The sequence below is a fragment of the Lepidothrix coronata genome, unplaced genomic scaffold, assembly GCF_001604755.1.
Source record: "Lepidothrix coronata isolate B3197 unplaced genomic scaffold, Lepidothrix_coronata-1.0 Scaffold311, whole genome shotgun sequence".
NCBI classification, from domain to species: Eukaryota; Metazoa; Chordata; class Aves; order Passeriformes; family Pipridae; genus Lepidothrix; species Lepidothrix coronata.
Window position 1 is genome coordinate 349,164 of NW_016690491.1, and position 23,015 is coordinate 372,178.

The window sequence follows — 23,015 nt, forward strand, 5'->3', positions numbered from 1 at the left end:
TCAACACTTCTATTGCTATTACAAATTTTTGTAATGGCACACAACATCAACACATTGCTCTTCACAAAAATGGAAAGGATTTATCAATTTATTAAGGAAGCACTCCTTCTCCTAAAAATAATATACAACCACTTTGAAAAATCACAGCCACCATATTAGTCAGAAAAATGTTGGAGGGTCCTGAATGTCACTAATGAATCGATGCTTTGGTTGGTTCATTATGCCCTAAGGGGCATAAGAACAGGCTCTGACAGTTCAGTGCTTTCCTCCCTTCAGATGCTTCACAGTAAATTAAGAAGGCATTAAGGAGTCAAGCAAAGGGGCATTGGCTGCTCCTGTTCCTCAGCCTAGAGGCTAACTGCTTCAAAGCCCACTGAAATGGCCCTGCCTGCCAACCTGCACTGGGCATTACGCTGTCACGAAGAAGAGCCTGGATCATTGTATCTCACACCTCCTGTTTATTTCACAAAGTAGAGTTAATAATAGCTTCCCTGATATTCCTTTATGATCATCCTGGCTAATTTTAGCTCCGGTTAATAAAAGGTGAGCAGGAAAAAAATTATGTTTGCAGCCAGAGGGAAAAAAGTATTCATTTTGTCAGAAACATCAAATCCAGCATCTCAAACATTCCATACCTGCTCAGGAGCTAAAGCTATATTCTGTTGTAAAATCTGCACTTAATATCCCTGAAACTGAATCCTTCTTGAAGAAGTCTAGTCCATTAATATACCTAGCTCTAACCTAAGCCTAACTAGTAAGATTTGAGTAGTATAGGTAGTATTCAGAAAAGTGCAAAATCCATCACCAACCAAATCAAAACAGGATTTTACATGAGTGGATAAAAATGTTAATAAAGGAAGAGGCACAAAATGAAGGAATGAAGCAGTGACAAACAAAATGCCTTTTCAGAACTCTTAGTTTATTATGAGCTGGGGAGAATAAAAAGAAATATGGTAGAAATCATAAAACCAAGCATGTGTGATGATGTTAATGTGAAGGACATAGTGCCAGACCAAAAGAAAAAAAGTAAAAAGCAGCACTTGAGTAAATGAGGGTCACCACCACTGTTTTTAGTCAGTCATATGAATTCCATCATGTGCTTAAAGCTAGCAAGCGAGCACTGCTCATACCTATGCCTTTATAGGCAAGCAGTGGGTGAGGAATGCTCCCTGCCCTCTGCCCAGAAAAGCAGCGGGGGAATAGTGACTGAAGTGTGTCCTGAGCGAGGCCATCAATCTCCCTTCTCTCTGTCAGATACACAGAGATTGCTCAGCCCTTACATACCGAGTCAGACTGTGCAGAAGGATTTTCTCCTAAGCTCTTTCTAGTTCCCCTGTATAAATCCCATTTACGTAAGCAGTGAACAAGAACATAGCTTACTGTAGTAAGACCTGCGTGCTTCTACTAAGAAACAATAGGAGAGAGACAAGAGGGCACTTTTAAAACATCTGATATTCAATATTTTCATTGTGTAGTTTTCAGCATATTTGAACTTAATTAGGCATATGAAAACTAGTGAATGAAAGAGAGAACGAGAATGGGAGGGAAGGGGAAAGGGAGGGAAGGAGGGAGGAAGGAAGGAAGAGAAAGGAAAAGAAGGAAAATGAGGTGGAAAAGAAAAAAAAGGAAAAAAGCACCAAGCAAACAACAAGATCAAAACAAACTAAGAGCAAATGCTACAGACAAATAATGTACCTTGATATCATGCACTGTAGACTTCAGTTAGTTACAATCAACCTTTTCAAACTGCTCTTGTACCCATGCTTCATTAATATTCTGCAGTTGCCAGCTGCCAGAATCAGGTATCAATAAAACAGCTTGTCAAAGACCCATCTAAGAAGGGGTTATGTTGCTCTCTTGTTTACAGAGACTCTGATTTTACTGGGAGATTTAGTTTTGTTTTTCTGCAATATTAGAGTAACTGTTTGCTTTCCAGCTTGGATTTTGTCTGCCTTGTCCTGAATGTGCCCCATCACCACTTGACTCAGCAGCCATTTGTCCCAAAGTAAAAGAGCTGGCATGTGAAAAATCTGTCCCCAATTGCTGTAGGATAGTGGGAATACTTGGCTTGAGTGCACTGCACACAGTGCACAGTTCTACACAGTAAGCCAAGAACCACAAACAGCTTTGCAATTTTGACCAATATCAGTCATGTAACATCCCTGTGGGCTGACTGAGTAGTATCATCCACTTTTAGACATGGGACACAAATGTAACAACAGGCTAAGTAACATAAGTCCTGTCCCAGATCAGTGGCAGAGCTGGGATATGGAGTAATGCCCAAATAAGCTGTGAGTTATGACTAAAATTTTTAAGTATATGTGTGTTTTAGAATCTCATTAAGTAGCAAATTCAGATTAATCGTACTGCTTATACTAGAGTTAGGAGCACAGGTAGGGTACAACGTTTGCTTTACACATTTGAATAGTTTGCTGCTCCAACTTACCTTTAACAATTGTTAATTACACTGCTGTGTTTGAAATAAGTTAATTTGCTTTAGCATCAGTAAAATAATGAGTTATATATGAATGATACTCCTATAAAAGATCCTTGCTTAAAAGCTGCAAAATTTCCAATTTTCTTATTTTTATTAACAACTCTAATGAATTCCAAGATGGCAGAATAGCAGGTATCATCTCATCCAATGGTATTGCCTCAACAAGTCCTACAAGTTATTCTCATTATCTTGGAAACAATATTCAGTTTTTGAAGAAAAACATACCTTGTTAGTTTTGTGAGACGGTTTTGTTCTTACTCGTTTGGGTTTTTTTCCTGGAGAGAGGGAGGACGCAAAAACACTCTGACTACAAGGTATCAAGAGAGCCTGTTCTCTGCTTTTAGCTCTAACTATTCAGATCTGAAGGCAAAGTAGCTCCTAATGAGCTCTGGTACCTAGCCTTAAAGAATGGGCTAATTTTCCTGAAAGAGGAAAATAGTCTCCATTTTGTCTCTATTTAGAGATTAAGGGGTATGTGATGAATGAAACCCAGGCAGACGATACACTCAGAGTTTGACTTCACTGCCTTGTTTCCACTAGGGTCTAGCCTGCAGGACAAATACACCAAAACTGCTAAAAGTGTGCCTAGGGTACCTAGCATTTTAGAAAGATCCTGGGTTTTATAAAGTTTCTCCAGCAGGTTTCAATCAAAGGATTATGTCTATGAATGCTTTCCAGACTTCTATGTGACAATAACATAAATTATATATAGTATATTATATTAAAATATATTTATGAGGATTATGTTAGTATTTTATATTTTTGCTAAAAGTTTTGCTAAACCCCAAAACAACAAAATCACCTGCTTTATTTAATTTTAAAGTCTTTTTCACTTCAGTCTTTAATAGCACAATATCCAATAATATTAAAAATATTACTACAAGTATTTTAAGTCTAAAGCTACATCTTATTGAGAAAAAAAACTAAACTTTTTTTTTCTTGAAGAGGAGATGAAGGAATATGGAGTTATTTACAGTTAAGAATAAGAATCAGTATTGCGATATACTTTGTAACCCACTGAACCAGTAACAACACAAGTTCTTGAAGACAGTGTGGGAAAGTAAGAGCCCCTCATACATCCAAAGCAAACATTTATATCACTGTTCCAACTGTCTAGGAGGTTGGTAGAGGCAGGCTCTGTGGAGGGAAGCAGAAGGGAGGGAAAGGCATATGCTGTAACACAAAAATAAATAACCAATCCAAATAACTTTCTTTCTTCTTAGCGTCTGGCATTTTAGTAGGCTGATTCTTAGTAACACCATCAACTGGGCAGATAATTAGATGTAAAAGCAAAAACTGTTTGCTAAACAAGGATGATTACAGATGTGAGCTCCTGATGGCTGTGGGAATACGGGAACGTCTAATTCACTTTTATCAACAAGACTGGAATAAAGGCACATCATGTAATTCCTTCTTCCTGTTTGAGGACTCAAAATAGGACTACTGACACAAAAGTGATCTCTGTTAAGATATTGCCCTATAAATAGCAAAAACATATAAATTATGCTGTTATTGTAATTAAAATTGCATTTGCACTAAGGCACTACTTCATCATGGTTTAAATAGAAGCTGAAGCCAAAACCTATTACTAAGTCAGTCAGTGAGGCTTTTACAATACTGGAACCCCCATCTGAAAAAATTATATTGAAAATATATTGGAATTGTTACAACATTTAAATCAGATTTTGAGCACTGTTGAGTCAGTAGTGAGATGACAAATGTAATATGTCAAAACTAATATTAGTGTAGCATTTATAATTAATTTGATTTTTGTTGGGATTTTGTTGGGTTTGGGTTTTGATTTTGGTTTTTTTGTTGTTTTTTTTTTTAACTTCATATGTTGTGCTGCCACACATTCTCCTAGGGAACCATTACCTGTATTCACAGTCACAGTCATGAGTTGGACTTCCATTCACCATGTCTTCTGTTATTACCTTTTTTCACCTATTTTAAGGGAAACCTAAATGACTGGCTTACTCTGGATGACAAAATACCTACATGACTACAGTTAAGTGAAATGAATTCTGACCAAAGTGATTGCAATTCTGTTTTAATTACTTCAAAAAAAACAGTCAATACAATATCTAGCCCAAAGAGGTTGGCACTCTGCCCAAATTGAAGTGCACTGAAATTAAATGTTGATGGCTAAATTGAGAATGTCAGTGATTCAGTCTAAAGAATTAATCAGTTTTAACAATAAGTTGATTGAAGTTGATGAAAAATTCTGCAGAACTGAAAAAAAATAAACAACCAAACTAATCAGTCTTTAAAAAAAACCCAAATCAAAACTTTGTTCTGCTATTAAAGGACTAATTTTAATAAGCTCAGCTAAACACATCCTCTACAAGTCAAAGTCTTAGCTCTCTGTACTGCAAGAATATTGATCCACTTACTAATTAATTTCTAACCACTTGTATCATCTTTTAAATTCTAGCACTACTCCCTCATATTTAACTATGGTAGTTACGAGCTTTACAACTTGTAGATGATTCATATTTTAACTCTTTATAGACCAATTTTTAACCATTTTTGATAATATTTACCTTTCCACTACTTCAACATCTTCTCTAAAATTCACATTGAATAAATGTTATAAAAAAAAGAATTCTGTAAACTTTATCAAAGTTACTATAGGCTCTTGAGATTAGAATCCAGCCCCTGGCTATCTTCTCTGCTCCGGTATTATGGCCCAGTGCGCACTTTTTGTATATGTCCTACCACTTGTCTAAATCCTGGCCTGGAAGCACCATCTCACACATACTGGAAAAATATTTTTCTTCTGTTCTTGTGCAAACACATGATTCCCATGGGTGGAAATAGTTACTAATGCTTAAGTCTCAGTGACAACTTAGATTATGTAATAGGAAGTAAACTGATCTGGATTCTGTTCCTAAAAGCATATGACAGGGAATATATGGCAGGCCAAGGCTGGAAAATAACTCCAGACGGCAAAAGTTTACACAGGGTTCACATTTCATTTATTCCTGCCAGTTTGGAAACTGTTACTAGTTTAAGAATTTTTTTCTATATTATTAATAAAATGGAAAAACTTAGGAACGCTTCTGATGACATAGTCTTTCAGAAGTGTGAACTGGTAAAGTAATGAATTATAAATCATCTGTTAGCAAAGCTACAGTTAGCTTAGGTACTATATAGAAAATTATATAAAAAAGGCAAAAAGGAAAAGGGCAGAGCTACCAAAAATTACACTGAGGTAAATAGCTTTTAAAAGAAATTACTTGGTGACTATGACATCTCGGAAAAAACAGTTTCTGCAATTGTGGGTATCCAGTCTAAAAACTCCCCAGGATCTAGGTCATAAGTAAGACACCATTCAACCGATGTAGATCTTAAAAACTGTGTGACAGTAGAGAAGTAAGCCATCTATTTGTATGAAATAAAATTAAAAACATACAGATAATTTGAACTGAAAAATCTACCTGATTCAGCTGTGCCTTTAAAGGCTTGATGTGTGAGCTCTTTCTGCCAGTAAAAGTTAAAATGTGAGCCATTGATTCCAAGCACAATATAGCCAAAAAAATAAATTAATCCAAAAATCCTTCTAGAATTACTAAAACATACTAGGTTAGGAGCTAGAAAGAAAGAAAGAAAGAAAGAAAGAAAGAAAGAAAGAAAGAAAGAAAGAAAGAAAGAAAGAAAGAAAGAAAGAAAAAGNAAAGAAAGAAAGAAAGAAAAAGAAAGAAAGAAAGAAAGAAAACTTCATCCAACTTAACAGAATTTAGCAGACATGTAAATTTTTTATACATTTATAAAAGCATTTTTAGAACCGAATCAATGTTAGCTTTATAAAACAAAGTGGAATAATTTTAAAAATGGCAACACTTTTATCACAGACATATCTGAGAATTTTCTCAAGTTAGAGACATTAATTTTCATTTGATTAATCTCATGACCACTGATATCCATGGCTCTGAAAAAGCAAAAATGGCAGCAAGGTTTGCTCCTCTCTCCAACTGTCTCCAGTTCCAGGCAGACAGATATGGTAACACAGTGCTCATGTTTGAGTCCAACCAGGGGCCATCCTTCAACATGCACTTGCCATTTCTTAAGTGCAGAAATCAGATGTTAACGGTACCTTGAGAGCTGTGCAAAGGAATGTAACATTTCTAACCACCTATCATTAAAGTTGACAGCTATGTCTATAACACTCAACTTGCAGTCTTTCTCATGTTGATATTTATGCTGGTAAAAGACCATAAAAGAAGGTCTATTCCTATTTGACAATCCATAACTTTGAGGAGACACTAAACAAATGGGAAGGTATACATTTACAGAGGACAGTGTAGTACTACAGAGGTACACTAGTCATCTCTTGATGACTAAAGATTAGCTATGTGTTAGCCCAGTATCTCTTTGAGGCAACTTAGCTCTAATTGAGTATCATGACACTGTGCTACGTAAAATAAGTACACATATGATGTTTATTTACCCAATCTGGAACACGATGATAAAAAATTCATTTGAAGTATGTACCAAAACTAATAAAATTTAGGCAATGGCAATGTTCTAGCACAAACAAATAGAGGGAAGGAAGAAGTTATGACTGCATTTGATTTCCATAGGAAGGAAGAGGATGTTTAATTACAAACTTACTATGTACTTTGTCCAAGTGTTAATGAGATGACCTGCTGATATATATACAAAACAACTTTAAAGATCAAGATGGTTTAATCAAATTCTGACATGTATTCCTCCACCCATTGTAAGAAATTGAACATGGGGAGATCAAAAACTCTCTCTTGACTATTACAGAGGACACTTTTTCCTAACACAGTAAGTACACAACACCCAAAGAGTACAACACACCGCTGTACCTCTCAGAATGGAGTTCTACAATGCTACAGCGAAAAACAACCTTCAACTAATTTCCAACAAGCTTTAGAATTTATCAAGAGTTCAATATAAATAATATTGTTTGCACATGTATCATTTGCAATTTTTTACTCTGCCATTTACTAAACCCTCATAGAACACCCAAATATATACACAGAGCCTGTGGTTCTGCTCTGGTGCAGTGGCACTGAAAAGTTGTTTATTGCTTGTCAATACACTCAGAAGAGATGACCAATCACTGCAGGATGCACAAGAAGTGCTAGATAATTCTCAAATCCCTCCTTTCTCATGCTGACCTTAACAATTTCTGAAGAATCTAGAAACAAAATTTTTTTCACATTTTTGGTCATATTTTTCATATTTGAATCTCCCATTACAAATTTTCCATTTAATGCCAGCATTATGCATTTAACTTAATAATATTCATTTCTTCCCTTTGCAGTGGGAAACATAAGCCTTCTGAAACATAGGCCTTTTGACATTAACTTACCAGCTATCTCAGCCTGGTGTGAAAGTGCTCCTTTCAAACATTAAGACAAGAGGAACTCCTTTTCTTACTATGGACAAACCAAATGCACCACTGTCTGTGTTGTAGACCCAAAAAGCAGACCTGAAAACTGAAGCCCTGAAGCGCAACGGTCGGCTAATTACAGGATATAAAATTGCTATTGCATTAGTTTTGTTTTAGCTGGCAAATTTGTCATTTTGCTTGACAGAGAATACAGAGTAGCATTGTTTCATTTCTGAAAAGCAACCTGATAAATCCAATACAAAAATTTGTTTTTGTTGATTTATGTTGGACTCTAATTGTAAAACTTCTCCCATGTACCAAAGTGCTTTGCTCTAAATAACCCTTCTTTGCCAAACCCATGCCAATGTAAACAGATTCACAAGTATCAGCTTTTACATTTCTATATCACACACATAGAATCACACAAAATATGCTGAGTTGGAAGGGATCCACAAGGATCATCAAGTCCAGCTCTTAGTCCTGCACAGAACCATCCCCAAAAATCACACCATGTGCCTGAGAGTATTGTTCAAATGCTTCTTGATAACATAATACTCATTATTCTTATTAGATCAAAAGAATTCAAATCCTCAAAATTTCACTATAATAGCTACATAGAAACAGCAATACAGTTTACAAAAGTATAAAGTAAATGAAACAAGTAATACAAATATCCCTGTGGCATTTGCAAGCTTCCAATTAGCAAAAGGGCACAGTAAAAATATTCACAGAAGAGACTAGTTAAATCATATTTATCTAGAAGCTTAATAAATCAAGAGCAAGGCATATTGAATGTAGGGCAATGAGCACATCAATCTAAGAAAAGAGTCTGTTGTCCCTTTCAGGACAAAAGTTTAATCAGTTTAGAGGCAAAACAGAGTTGTGGTTTTCCTAGTAGAAAGCAGATATATGCACACATTTCGTTGTTCATATGATTTCTATTAAAGGCCAAACTTTCTATATACAAATTTGTTCATAATGTGTAAAATCATGTACAGCACACTCCACATACCTATTCATTTTGTCTAGGAAGTGGAAGCGGAGTTTTGTAAATCTCAAGGTTTTTCCTTGAGAATGCAATAAAATGCTGGGATTCACAGTCTAAGCATTATACTCCACTGAAGATTACTCTTTCAATCTTCAAGACAGTAATCTTCTTTGAGTACAGAACACTGAACTCTGGAGTTTATATGCTTTTCTAAAACCTTTGAAGACCCCTCTTTTACTCATTTCCATTGAAGTCTCAAACTATTATCCTACCTATGCATAGGTATGCATAGACTATGCATAGACTTCCTATACATAGAGTTTTACGTACAGCCCAACTGACTTCAAAGCAGAGTAGATGGATTTAAATTCCAAATCCAGGTTTCTAATTGTTGTTTATCTAGATCCTTTCTCAGTCTGCAGAGGAAACAACAACCACCTTCTGGAATGACTGGGTTTAAGTATGTTTCTTTTTCTTTGCAGATTCTTCTCCAAACACACTTTTCAATATTTCTCTTACTTCTCAGAATATTACTAGACACCCTGTGAGCTGTTACCAAGAGGAAGTTGTACTTGTTGTAGTCTGATTCAAGCATAAAATCTGTTCAACCTTAGCATTATTATTCCCTTTTCATGACATTTTGCAATTTGAATATTAAACATGGAATTTCAGGTTTGCTCTTTTTTTTTTCTTCCCAGTAAGTTATGCATGATGAGATTCATTAGTCAACAAAATGTTTTTACTAAAATAGAACAGTTGGGTGAAATGAACACTGCCCTGATGAGCTCCAAATAAATCTGTATGGCTTTTATGTGTAGAAAAAGCATGGATTTTTTCTTTCTCTTCTGCCTAGTTATAGTTTACTCATTCAAAAACCATGTCTGTAAAATGCCACTTATATACTTATTTCATTGTTTACATGATAAAAGAAGCATATGATGGAAAAACATACCTAACTTGTGGTTTTGTGCCTGTGCATCTCAGAACATATACTTATGAAATGAAATTTGAATGCACGGAATTTTTCATTTGCCCTTTGTGGGAAAAAGTGTGATTGGCCCCTGCAGAATAAAGGTGACTGTTAAAAGATGCAGCACAGATAAGTCTTAAATTTTTAGGAAGTAAGAAAGGACAGTGATAGAATGTACCTGTTCAGATTTCCTGAGTCAGTATCAGAGAGTAGGATAAAGCAAATAGTGTTGTTTTCATCTTCAAAAGGTGAGTAAAGCTGTAACTAATTTTCTTTGCAAAACAAAGACCTTTCCTTTAGAAAAGGGCTTTGGAGTGGAGTACCTGAGATGTCATCCAGCTCTGACTATTTATGATTTTTTCAATCGGCTCTAGCTTCTATCTGTTTCACATTTGACCTAAACCTGCTATGTAGGGTTAGCTGCATTCTTGCACACATTTGTGGTACATATACATTACAAAATAGATATTATTATTACCTATGACGCTGTGCATATTTTAAATGGTAAATTAGCACTGAGTACTGTTTAATTTTTCATTAATCAAGAGAAAATATTTTTCTAGCATCATCCCTAAATAAGACTATTTTAGGATTTTTCATATGTCAGTTCATAGATTTTTTTACAACTATTTAAAAGAAAACAACATAGACATGCAACGATGATGCACAAATTCTGTACATAAATGAATAAAAAAATATTTTTTAATATACACTTCAGTCATATTTCTGGAAGAGACAGAGTGGTGATTCCATACACCATTTCAATAAAAGAGCAGGAAAACAATGGCATATAATGCAAAAGTCTGCTTTTGAATGATAAGAAACTTTTACATATTTTTGTCACATTTGAACATGCAGGTGGTGGTTTCTAACAAGTGCATGTTTACGTATCTATGTCCTGCAAAATAAAATGAATGCTCACTGAAATTAAAAGAAAAAGCTCCCTTGAACTTCATGTGGATTTGACAATTACTTCTGAGATGGAAAGCTGTCCCAAAAAAATAAAAGATTAAACCTTTTTTAAATAGAACAGATACTGCAATAATTGAATTGCTCTTAGATATAAAATGAACAGATTGAAGCTCTGCATTCAGAATACTTGTTCTGTTATACTTAATTTGTATTATTAGAGAAGTCAAACATAGAGTTACAATATAGTTCTAAATAAGAGAATTTGACCAAAATTGTGTCCAGAAGCACTATAAAAAAGAAAACATAAATAAATAAACCAACCAACCATCACTGCTGTCATGTAAAGCTGCATCGCTTCTGTGATCCAGAAAAAAAACATATAAAACAAAGCACTCATCTCCTTTGGGGCACATAGGATAAAATTACATGTAAAACAGATACTAAAGCAATACTTTGTTAGATTCAAGGATAAGACTGAGTGATTACTCATTACTTAATGCATAGTAGATGTATTTCAGACCAGTGGCTGGATCACCTCATATAAATTGTGCTGTTATAAATGCTTCTGTTTATCCAGATATCAAAAATATCAAGAACCCCCTCCCCCCATATTACAACTATCTGCATATTTCATTGCTATGGGTTGCTGTTATGTTGCTCATATGTTAATGCAAATACTATGGAATTATTTAGTTGATTTGGTTTCTTTTAGTAACAATAAAAACATTTTCAAGTTAACAGTTTGAAAGAAAATCTTTACAAACAGTATATTTCTCTAAAAACCTAAGAAAGTGAAATAGGACAATAACCTCTGCCAATAATGATTATATAATGTCAAAAATTATTCAAAATTGTGAAAATTACATAGACATAGTAATGATGTTGACATAAGCTAGACAAAAAAATTGTACTTGGGCCTCTGTCCTACTCACATAAGGAAAAAATAACTTACAGTTACATACTTCAGATACATTATATCTCCACAAGTGTTTTTGATGAAGCTATGTATAGCTTCACCTTCCTTGAAGAAAACTATTTTTTTGTCGGTTAACAAAGCAAAATGATGATTTATTTAATATATCCTACGTACCTGCTCTGATGTGAAATAATGTAACATTACTCTGCCATTTGCTGTCAAGTAACTACAAAATCATTGGTAATTGCCAATAAAGCATTTGAAATAAAGTGCTTATTTAAGCAATGCAAAGATGGTTCTACTGCATATTTTCACCATGGGACTGACATAAAATGTCTTCTTTACAATTTGAGATGGAGTCTTTATCCTTATTGATTACAAATAAAGATATATTTTATTAACAAACCACTATCCAAAACAGTATTATTATCTGCATTCCAGGATATTATGCTTCACAGAAGAATGTAACATATAGATAAATTTAAATATAAATGGCTGCAGATTTTTTTTCTTCTGGATATGAATGCACTGTTGCACTGCCACTAGAGTAGTGTACATAGATTAAAAAAACAACAGGTAAGCTGTCTGCAGGTAGGCAGTAGAATATATGTGTTCAGAGTACTGTGATACCACGAAGTTTCTCTTGAACAATCAAGGGAAACATAAAAAAAATTAGGCTCTGTGTAAAACTTTCCAAAATGAGAATGGTAGTGGGGAATCCCAAATTTCACATTTTTTAATATATTTATTTGCCCATATTCATGGAAAACCATCAATGGTTTATTTATGCAAATAACCTTAATCAATGGGAAAAAGGTTATTTCAGAAACATTCTTTCTCACTCTCTCTTCCAAAGTAAATAAAATAAAATAAACCAAACCAAAATAAAATAAAACAACAGTAACAAAAAGCATGCAAAAATTCATAAAATGCCCAGACTTTTGAATGCAACTTTCTTTGGTCTAGCACACTCATTTAAGATTTATAGGTATATTTTGCAGGGTGAACAAGTCTGTTTTTAGCTGAAAAAGAGATAAAATGCATTAAAGTCAGTATTTCGAATGAGGGGAATTTTTAGTGAAATGTGAAACCATTAAAGATTAAAGGCAATTTTTCAGTCTTTGCAATAATATTTCCCTTTGTCTTTAGTACAAACTTGCCAATCACATTTTTAATTGTGAGTGAATTAAGCCTAGTAGCAGTGTAAATTTGTTGATTACATTCTAGCAACAGTCTCTTGGCAGTTCATCCCACGTTTTTCTTTCTCCTAGGCAAAGAAATATATATTTTTGATTATCCTGAATACAATGGATTCCATCTTCATTGGGCCAAGTGGAAATCCAACATCCGAGTTCTTCTACTGGAAACATATGACATCTTGATTTTGAAAATCTGAAATCATAAAGTAGCAATAACTTCTTCCTTTTACTTATTGCAAATGAAAGAAGCAACCCATAAAAGACTTGTCATTCATCCCAAAATATAAGGGTTTACTGGGAAAATTGAAATCAATGCTGGCTTTGGTGTTATACATCACTGAGCTGAAACCATACATGCAAAATCTACGCATTCAGCCTAGTCAAGTTACTGCCTGTTTGCATTTTGCAGCATGAACAGGTCCTTGTTTAAAAGACACACACAGAGGAGCAGATTAGCATGTTTTCTGTGCCAAAGTAGAATTAACTCATAAAAAAGAAAAAGTTGCCATAAACAAAACAGGAAAGCATTCTGGGGGATTAGCATTGCATGCATAACATTTTTTGAAGGCTTGATTTCATTTTGCCTTCTGTATAATCACATTTATCTTTTATTTCTCCAATATTATAGTATCTGTGCTCATATTCAAGGATCTCTCCGAAGGCATCAGCTGATATTTGGCATCACAGCAGAATAAGGTCACCTTTTAGCTTCATGACTAGAGCTTTTGGATCACCCTCACAGACATTGCCTCTACACCATATTCTGAGTTACGCCATGCAAGGAGACAGGAAGGATTATGGAAGAAAATGTGAGGAGGCTCAGTAATGTGTATAACCTTATGCACTTCTTAGAAAAGAAGCATTTGACTCTCTGCTCTCAGTAAGGTTTGTATCTCTCTGTGGTCTTCATTTGTCTCTTTCTTTCTGGGCTCTTTTAGTCAAGCCAGAGAAAAATTCTTTCACACAAGAACAAAGGTACATTATGGCACAATCATAGGTATTTTAGAAAACTATTTGAGGCTTCCTAACACCCTGCAGCACTTTTTCCAACAGCTATTCTCACCTCAGCTGACCAGCACAGAATGCCATGGTATTTCTGGAGAAGAACTGCCACATCAAGCAGCTTTCAACTGTGAAGTCATTCAATAGATTTAGGAAACAATATAGCCAACTGGGCCAAACTGCTGGGTTTTATTTGAAAGAATTTAACAACATAGAATTTCAGGGATAGTTAACTGTTGATGCTTTCTTCATCAAGTGGTCTGATTAAACATTAATTTTACGAGCAAATATAAAATAATTTCTATTCTCTGTAACTGCTTTCTTACTCTTCATCTTGTTTCCTGGCATCCAGCATACACACAATTCTTTCTTTGCAATGATCAGATTCATAATCTCCTGCAAGAAATGCAGATGCATGGGCTTGATCCTGATTTCCAAAATACTGCTGGCCAACAGAGCAGTACAAGCACAGCCAAAGATCAGCTACAATGAAGAAAATACAGCAGAAAAGAAGTTTTTTACCTTGAACAATCAGATCCTGAACCAAACTGGAGAAGAACAACAGCAGAGTTAATAACTAGGGTCAGAGGACAGGAATATCTACCATAAACCTTTTTTTCCTTCCTTAATTTCAGAGGTCTTACACACAGGGGAGGGGGGCAAAGAGGGTAAAAACAACCAGCTTTTGTTATTGGAGTAAAATTATGCAAAACTTTTCAAAGATTCCTTTAATAGCAGTTTCCAAAAATTAAACCTATACGGAACTGGGGCTTTGGGTTTGTTTTTTACCCAACATGTCTGAGACAAAAGTAATATGAAATGTTAATGTTGATGCCAAAGTAGTTGAAGAAAAAATATTGATTGAAATAGGTAAACAAACAAAATCAATACGATTTTAAACCCCTTTGAATTAATTCTCCAGATTCATTCTGTTTGAAGCGTGTCTGTCTTACCAGTGCATGAAAATTTAAAAAGAAGCTTCTCTAGAAAAAAAAACACAAACACTTTCAACAGTTTAGCTTTCAATGAGACACAGAAAATATTAATTTTTAAAATGATCATTTTTAATGAATCTCAATTTCTGAGTATTCAACTCATGACAAAGAAAAGATTTATTTTCAGAAACTGTAGAGTTCATTTTCATACACACTGTAAAGTAACATGGTATAGTTATAGTTTCTATAGGCAATAGAAACCTCATTCCATATATGCAAGGCACTGACCAAATGTATTTAGAAATTACCTATTAAATCAAAATTCATTAAGTAGCAATGCTGTTTGTTTCACTTTCCAAATGCAAAACTAAAATTTTCTTTCTAAGGAAATATATGAAACTTCAAGTTGATAATGTAAATGAAGAATAGGATCAGAATATTTCATATCCAAGACATTGATTTATATGTAGCAAAACCAATTTAAGCATGATATGTAGTATTTTATGAAACACAAGCAACAAAACAACTAAAGTACAGTGAGAAACACTTGAAATTATGTCAAAAGGTATAAGACCAAACCAAAACCAGCCTTACTTTAGTTCTTTTCTGCATAAGGTCAGCAGTAACCCTACATTCTACTAAACTCGTTGCAAGACTAAAACTACAAAATCCTTTGCTGCTACTTGACAAGGGTAATTAATGATCCATCAAAAATGACAAGGAAGTAAATTTTATATTAACAGAAAACGTGCTGAACCACCGTCAGCTGACCAAACCCAGATAAATGAACCAAGTCATGCCGTACCACAGCACAGCTTAAGTACAATTTTCCTAGTTGCATGGTATGCCTGTGACAAATACAGCCTGACGTTTCCAACAACAGACATGCTGTTATTATGGCAACTGCACAGGGTAATAAAAGAAAATCTGTGAAAACCTCATGCGATAAAAATTGAAAGTCACCGTAAATAATTGCTTCCCTGAAGCTGGGCCTACTGCTATTCTCTTAATTATTAACATGACTGTTATTCTGTAGATTACAATAATTCTGCAATCAAATGATTTTTACTAGCATTACAGGTATGTGCATCATATTAAACACTGAAATGAGAAATTTGTAAAGCAAGCTTTAGGCTAGAAGAATGTATTGACATTCAATTATGATATCATGATAGCATCAATTCATTATCTTTAATGGACTTCATCCTCATTTACAGGGCATGGAAAAGAAATAGAACCTTGGTTCTCTATTCATAAAGATGTTAGGATGATCAGAAACTGAAAAAGTTGAATGTGCCTTTCAAATTTTCATGAAACATTTTATCCTAATACCTGTTTAGGTAAGGTACTTCTGGCTATTAATATATATGTGTTGGTTATTAATATATATTTGTGCAAATGATGAAAAAGAAATCAAGGTGAAAATAAATAAAGAACAGATTAAAAGATTAAAATAAGCACAAAAAATTTTGAGGAAATGTGCTGATATAACAACAGATAGCTTTGAGGCAAAACATGCAAGAAAGAAAAAGAGAGAGAAAGAAAGATGGATAAAGAGACACCTGAGAGAGAAAAAGAATTAACTGGTTTTCATAACCCCGCAATTAGCTCAGTTGGTTGGAGCATGGTGCTGATAACATTGAGGCACAGATTCAATCCCTGCACAGGCCATTCACTTAAGAGTTGGACTCCGTGGTCCTTGTGGGTCCCTTCCAGCTCAGACTATGGCAGAAAAGGAGAAACATTTTCAACTTCTTCAACATAATGGTTAGCAGGGAAAGAAAGATGAGGAATTTATATTTAGCTAAAAAACTACATTTCTCCTAGTGTTTTAAGAAACTTAAATGCATACCTACATTTCTATCAACTTAAGCTTAAATTGCCTTTCAGACGCCTTTCTGTTAGAAATTAAACGCTCTTCAAGAATAGATATTAACTGTTATCCCAGTCTTTAGAAGCAATTTGGTGACTCAGCTGATAGAATAGTTGCAATAACTAATGAAGCTGAATTTGTGTTGTTCTGTTTTATTGTGACACGTATAATGCTTCTATTTGTGAAGGACTTGTTGCTGCAATTTCACTTCAAGTCTTCTGTTTCAACTCTACAACAACCACCAAATCATCAGCCTTACAGTATGATTTGATTGCACACAGGGCTAGCACTGTTTTCCTGAGTTTACATCTAATGGTTGATATTGATGGAAGGGTATGGACAGAGTGCTCCAGGATCAATATGATCAGGCAAAATGTCGGATTTATTAGGAGAAAGACAGATTATATGGTGCTCATGACGCTTAGCTTCTTGTTCACATACATTGGTTACATAAGGAAAACATGCTCTGCTGTCCACTGCTAATTGGACCACAACAGGTGGTCATAGGAGATGAGAAAACTTTATTCACCTGCCAGAACTCCTCCTTGGCATCTGGCATGAATCCACCTTTGTTCTAACTTTAGCTCGAGTAGCCATCTTAGTGGCGCAGTAATTTTTACTATCTGCACCCAGCCATGCCAAGGGGAAACACACAGAAATGCAAAGAAAATTGTTCACACAATTTTCATCCTGTAACAGGTTGAATTTTAATAACTTTTATTTTGGAACTAATTATATTTTCCCATATTAACACTGTCTCTGCTGTGTCAGTCTGTTTAATAAGCATTGCACAAGAATACTGGACCCTGGAGCCTAAAATTATGTATATTTGCATGCCATTTTCTTCTCTTACTGCTATCACATGACTAATTCAGATGTGGCCAGATGTTAGTACATACTGTTGATCTATACCATTCTTGCCAAGTCAAAAATTAATAACATGGCATCACTTTCAACCAAGAAAATACTTACTGAGGGACAGAAAAAAATGTATCTTATGAGAAAGATGCAATGCATCTCACAATGGTTTTTTATAGACTGTAGTTAACGCTTTAATATTTTCATACATTTCCTCTCTCTTTTCCATTTTTCTTTATTTCTCTATCCAGTGTGTATCCACTATCTTTAAGTGCCTGTTTTGTGGGGATGAAGGTGCATAAAACAGAAAGTTGCTTCCTCCTCACACTATGCCTAGTCTTCTGATTTGCAGAAGGTGTAATCTTGCTCTCATCCAAATAAATCTTTTCAAGTGTTGACTTCCACTCTTAAGATTGTAATAAAACTATAGGGAGAGAAGGGGGATGGTTTTTCCTCTTGCAGCTTTTAGATTTCCGCATTTGAGTAGATAAGCTCAGCTAACTGTGCCCCAAAACAGCTGATTTTCTTTCTTGTAGCCCCATGCCATTGTCCTAATCCAGCAAACACCAAAAGAAAAGGGGGTTTTGGCTGCTTCTCATGGAGCCTTCTTCATGATATATATCACACATCCTCTCTTCATCCCAGATACCTCCCAAGTCCTTTCGCCTTTCTACTGCATGTTTCAAGATTTCACCTCACTTCACATCTGCCATCATTCCCTTTATGCAAAAGGACAAATATTAAGGGGCTTAAAAAGACTTTCTTTCCCACAGGTCACCTGTTCTAGTTTTGCTTTTCAACCTCCTTCTCTGGACCTAATGCACCCCCAGAGTCATTCCCTGCGTTGCACACCACCATCAGGCTGTCAGCTGAAGTTATAATGACCTCAGGCTGAAGTTATATCAACCTGCCATAATCTAGATTCAGTTTTTCTTCTCCTGGCACCCAAATTCAGATGTCTTCAGGCAAGGGTTAGCCAGCAGCTTAGGCACGTGCGCAAGTTACCTCCTAACTCCTAGGAGCGCTGGCTTCAGTGTGCACCCTGCCTTCCCTCCCACCAGAAATCTGGGCAGCCAGGCTGAACCAGCCTGTCTCCATCTCTGCATTCCCAAGGAAGTGCACGCTGCAAGCAAACACACCAGCCAAAACATGGTTATCTAATGAGGGGTTTTTGCCATATCCATTTCTAGCATACTCTTCCTTCACAACTACCTGAGGTTTACTATCAACCAGGGAAAGTGCTTCAGCCTTAATGAATCTGACAGCAGTGAGGGAGAATGGAAAAACGAATTAATACTTCATAAAGCCACCACAGATAGCCACCCAGAATAAAGTGAAATACATCAGAAGGCTCTTCACAATCAATTCAAAGATGATGTAATTACATCAATCACATATGCTTACTGCTCTATGTCTGTGACACAGTGAAATCACAATGACATAGAGAAGGATAGTAGCTAACAACTATGTGCTATTTCTCACAATACAAGGATAACGAGCTACGCAAATAAATGATAAAGCAGATTCTTTAATGCCGCATGTTTTAAAGGCAAATCCACAAAGAGTGAATTGTATTTCATTCTACTTCCCTAAATAAACTTTGTACCTTGCCTGAAACCTAAGGAGAAAAAAAAACAAACAAAAACTCACTACCCTTCCCTTAGAAATCCTACTCCTCAATATTCCTAACAGCCACATACCCATCCCTTTCTCTCTGAACAAACATTAAAGGGGTGTTTTCTTGGTTTTTTATCCTTCTGTTGCAGGTCAAGATTTCAGAAAACACTGTGTGAATTGCCATATTTGCAGCCACTGTTAGAGTTATTTCCTCAACATGTTGCAAAGTTAACCATTTTGAAAAAGGGAGAGTAATTCTTATTTGCAAATGCGGAAATCCTAAACTGTCTATCAACTCCTTAAACAATTCAGTCATTTATAGTCCAGATCCATTGTTTGTGCTGAGAATTAATTAGTTCCTTAAGTTCTTTTTTTTGTTTCTTTGAGATAAGGTGAAAGGTTTTATGAACAGAAACTGATATACCTGTTTACAGTTCGAGATTTTTTGTCCTTGAAGAAGAAAATTATTTGATTTTCTAATGACATGATAGACGCAAAAAGGTCATCATCAGTTTCCAGTCACCACAAGGATGATAGCTTTCAGTCATTCTGCTTTATGGCAACATTGGCTTTGACTATCAATTGACTTCTAAAACAGTTAAGCTGCATTAAAATTAGATTGTTGCTATTGAAATTTGCAATGAACTGGATTTATCTTTTATTCATTCTCTTAACTTTGTATAGACACCAAGAGTTTAATTTTGTTCTTTTGATATTTCAAATTAAATATTGCTTGAAAGCGAAAAAGTAAAGCTCATTTGAAAACTCAAAGAAACAGAAATGAAGATACCAGTTCATTTTGACCTTCTGAGTGGAAAGAAATGAATAAATGAAACATTCATGATACTTCTTATTATCAAGGTGTCTGGATATAACTGTAGGGAGCTCATTCCACTATGCAAACTCACCCTGACCCAACTAGTCATTGTGTGTCAATATAAAGAATTATCATCTCATCTCCTTAAAACAGAGATACTGTCTGCTATGGATAAAGTTATCTATACCATGTAAAATCATTTGTAGTGCTGATTCACACCAGGGTTTAAATTACAAGGCACTAATATAAATTAATGAAAAAGCAGGTTAAAGGCGATTAAAAAATAGGATTTGGCTGAGAAATATTTCTTTTTTGTACTGTGTACAAAAAGTGTTATAACCTCACAGGGTACAACAAGAGACCTTAAGTTCATACTTGGCAGATAATTAAAATTTCTATGCAAAAGACGCCTTTATGATTCTATTCAGATACAGAAGTGTTCAATGGGATAATTTTTTCTGTGTTTTTTCTCTTTTCAAAAGGTTTTCAAGTAAAAAAGATGATATATTAACCATGATGTATAAACACAACTCTGCAGTAAATCCTTTTTAAGCACACGAATTACAAATTTAGAAAAAGGGATATGGTCTAATAGTCATTAAATGCCATTTTTTTATTATGTATTTCCTTTCTTTTTAAACTGAAGGATTTGTTTATAGAAATACGTATACAGTCTGAATTTCTGAAATAGCTCCTGACTTCAAAGAAATCTGTTTTCTCTTTTTCTGCAACCTCAGAACCCAACCTTTTCCTTTTTCATGGTCTTTCTGTTCTTAAATTTGAGGCCTACAGTGCATCATCACCTTATAAACTGTCAAATATTTTTTAACTTATTATTAAAAGAGAATTATTTTAAGCTATTATTTTCTCTAGTTTCTTCATACATCACATATTATTGATACTCTTTTACACACGTTCTATAATATTCATGTAAATGACAAATCATGTATCAAAGTTCAAAATCTAATCTAAATGGACAAATATAACCATAAATGTATATAATTTTCATAATTCATATAATTGGGGTATATATATGGTATAAAGCTCTTGTATCAGCAGATATCATATACACTGACAGTTTTGTGCTTACTGAAATGCATTAGTTATGATCTACTGCTGCTAAACATATGATATTAATTTGCTGCAGTACAATGAAAGAATAGAGTTTTAAATGGAAATCTGACGATGGAGATAGTCAAATATTTTGTCAGTTTTTAGGATCTTCAGAGCCTAACATCACATATGGCAATTTATTTGAGGCTGATGACCAGTTCTATTTGTAAACTACAAGAAATTGATTCCTTCAGTTTTGTATTGTTTTGAATCACCAGATGGTACTTCTCCCTGTTCTAAAGACTTACCATCTGAGCATGTAGGAGTAAGATCTGGGAGAAACATTTCCATCTGAACTGAGATGCTGTATGGATGTTGAGACCCTTACCAGTAATGAAGCACTTATCTTTTTTCAATCCCTCTCCTTAGCTGAAAATATTCTTTCTCAAATTAGTTGCTGTAGACAAGCTATGTCTACAGAAGTGAAAAAAAAAAGTATTAGAAATCCCCCCACTTTTGTCAACACATATGCACTGCCCAGAGACATTTTTTAAAGGCATTCTTTCACATTCTCCACAAGACTATACTTAAAGCTGCACTTCTAACTTGAATGAAATAATATTAACAAAACAAAATAAAACCGTGTTGAAAAGTTTGTCCATTTCTAAGCAGTATTATAATTTTACGGCTTTTATTCTGGTTATATTCTTCAAATAATTTCTCTCCCCTGTTTCCCTGTGCAATCCACAGGTAGAAAAAAACCCAGAAGTGTATGCAGTGAAGTACTACCATGATTCATTATCATCACATACTAATGGAACATCTCAGTGGAAACGCCATAAAGCAGTGTTTAAACATCATGTAGTGATTGTTTTATAATGTCGGTAAACAACCTTGCATACACATCTTTCACTCTCCTGCTTTCCTCTGTTATGTGGATCAAACATGGTGCTTCCTTTTCTCTGTGACTTAGGGGAGAAGAGACAGGCTGATTTGTTGGGGGTTTTTTTCCTGTCTCAATTTCTTTCCTTCTTGTAGCTGCTTAAGGGAATACGGAGTTGTACTGATTAATCAATTTTGTGTGACAGTGAAAAAAACAGGTTTTTCAGGAGGTAAGTTCAAACATAAGGAATTTTCCTCATATTGAAACCTCACTAAGGTTGCATGAAGCACTTTGAAAAATCATTTGTTCAAGCATGACTCCTTACCTAAGTACCCGGGGACCTCTCTACCATTACTTTGTAGGAATACCTTTCTGTTATCACCTGTTTTTACTAGCAGGCAAGTAAATATTTTTAGTGTTGAAGAGTTCCAATATATCAGTTCTACACAAGAGTGGGACTTCGTGCATATACATCAAGGTCTTAGTCACTGGTGAAAAACAAAATATTACCTATTTTTTGACCTCCCCAATATTTTATTTTAAAAAACAATTTATGAATAATGTTTCATTAGATTTATTGAGAATCATATAATGAGCAAATACAAACAAAAATATATAAAAGAAAGGTATAAAATATCCATTGAAAATAAGTGTGAAAACTGTCACCATTTAGGTGTTTTGTCTTTTGGGTTTTTTTACAGTATGACCCACTTAAGTCCACAATCTTTTTGTCTGATGAGCCTCTACAGTGCTTCTGACATCAGAAGAGTCATGAAGATGACAGCCAGAACTCTGGCCTCTAAGCAATCAGCCTACCCCAGTAAAATCAAAGACAGCTTAGCACTCAGTTTTGAGCTCAGTAAACAAAGAATTAGACCTTGAGGCTTCAAACTTTGATAACAGGGATAACAAAAACAGCACCAAAAATCACCAGGTTATCTCCATGAAATAAACTCAGCAAACTTCTCTCCAAAATTATGTATTCATTGTAAAACTGTTAGTGGACTAACTATTGGCAAAACCTGTTTAGGTTGGCTGGAGATTTTAGAGGGGCTGTTATATATGAAAAAACAGAATCAGAAATTAGTTTTGCACTTGATTCTCAGGAATCTAATAATTTTTAAGTGTCT

General features: G+C 34.9%; 1 protein-coding gene across 2 annotated transcripts in view; it reads right to left on the reverse strand.

Moving 5' to 3' along the window:
• LOC108508757 (monocarboxylate transporter 2-like) overlaps positions 1-23,015 on the reverse strand; it is a 79,467-nt gene that overhangs the window by 38,361 nt on the left and 18,091 nt on the right. The window lies entirely within an intron of this gene.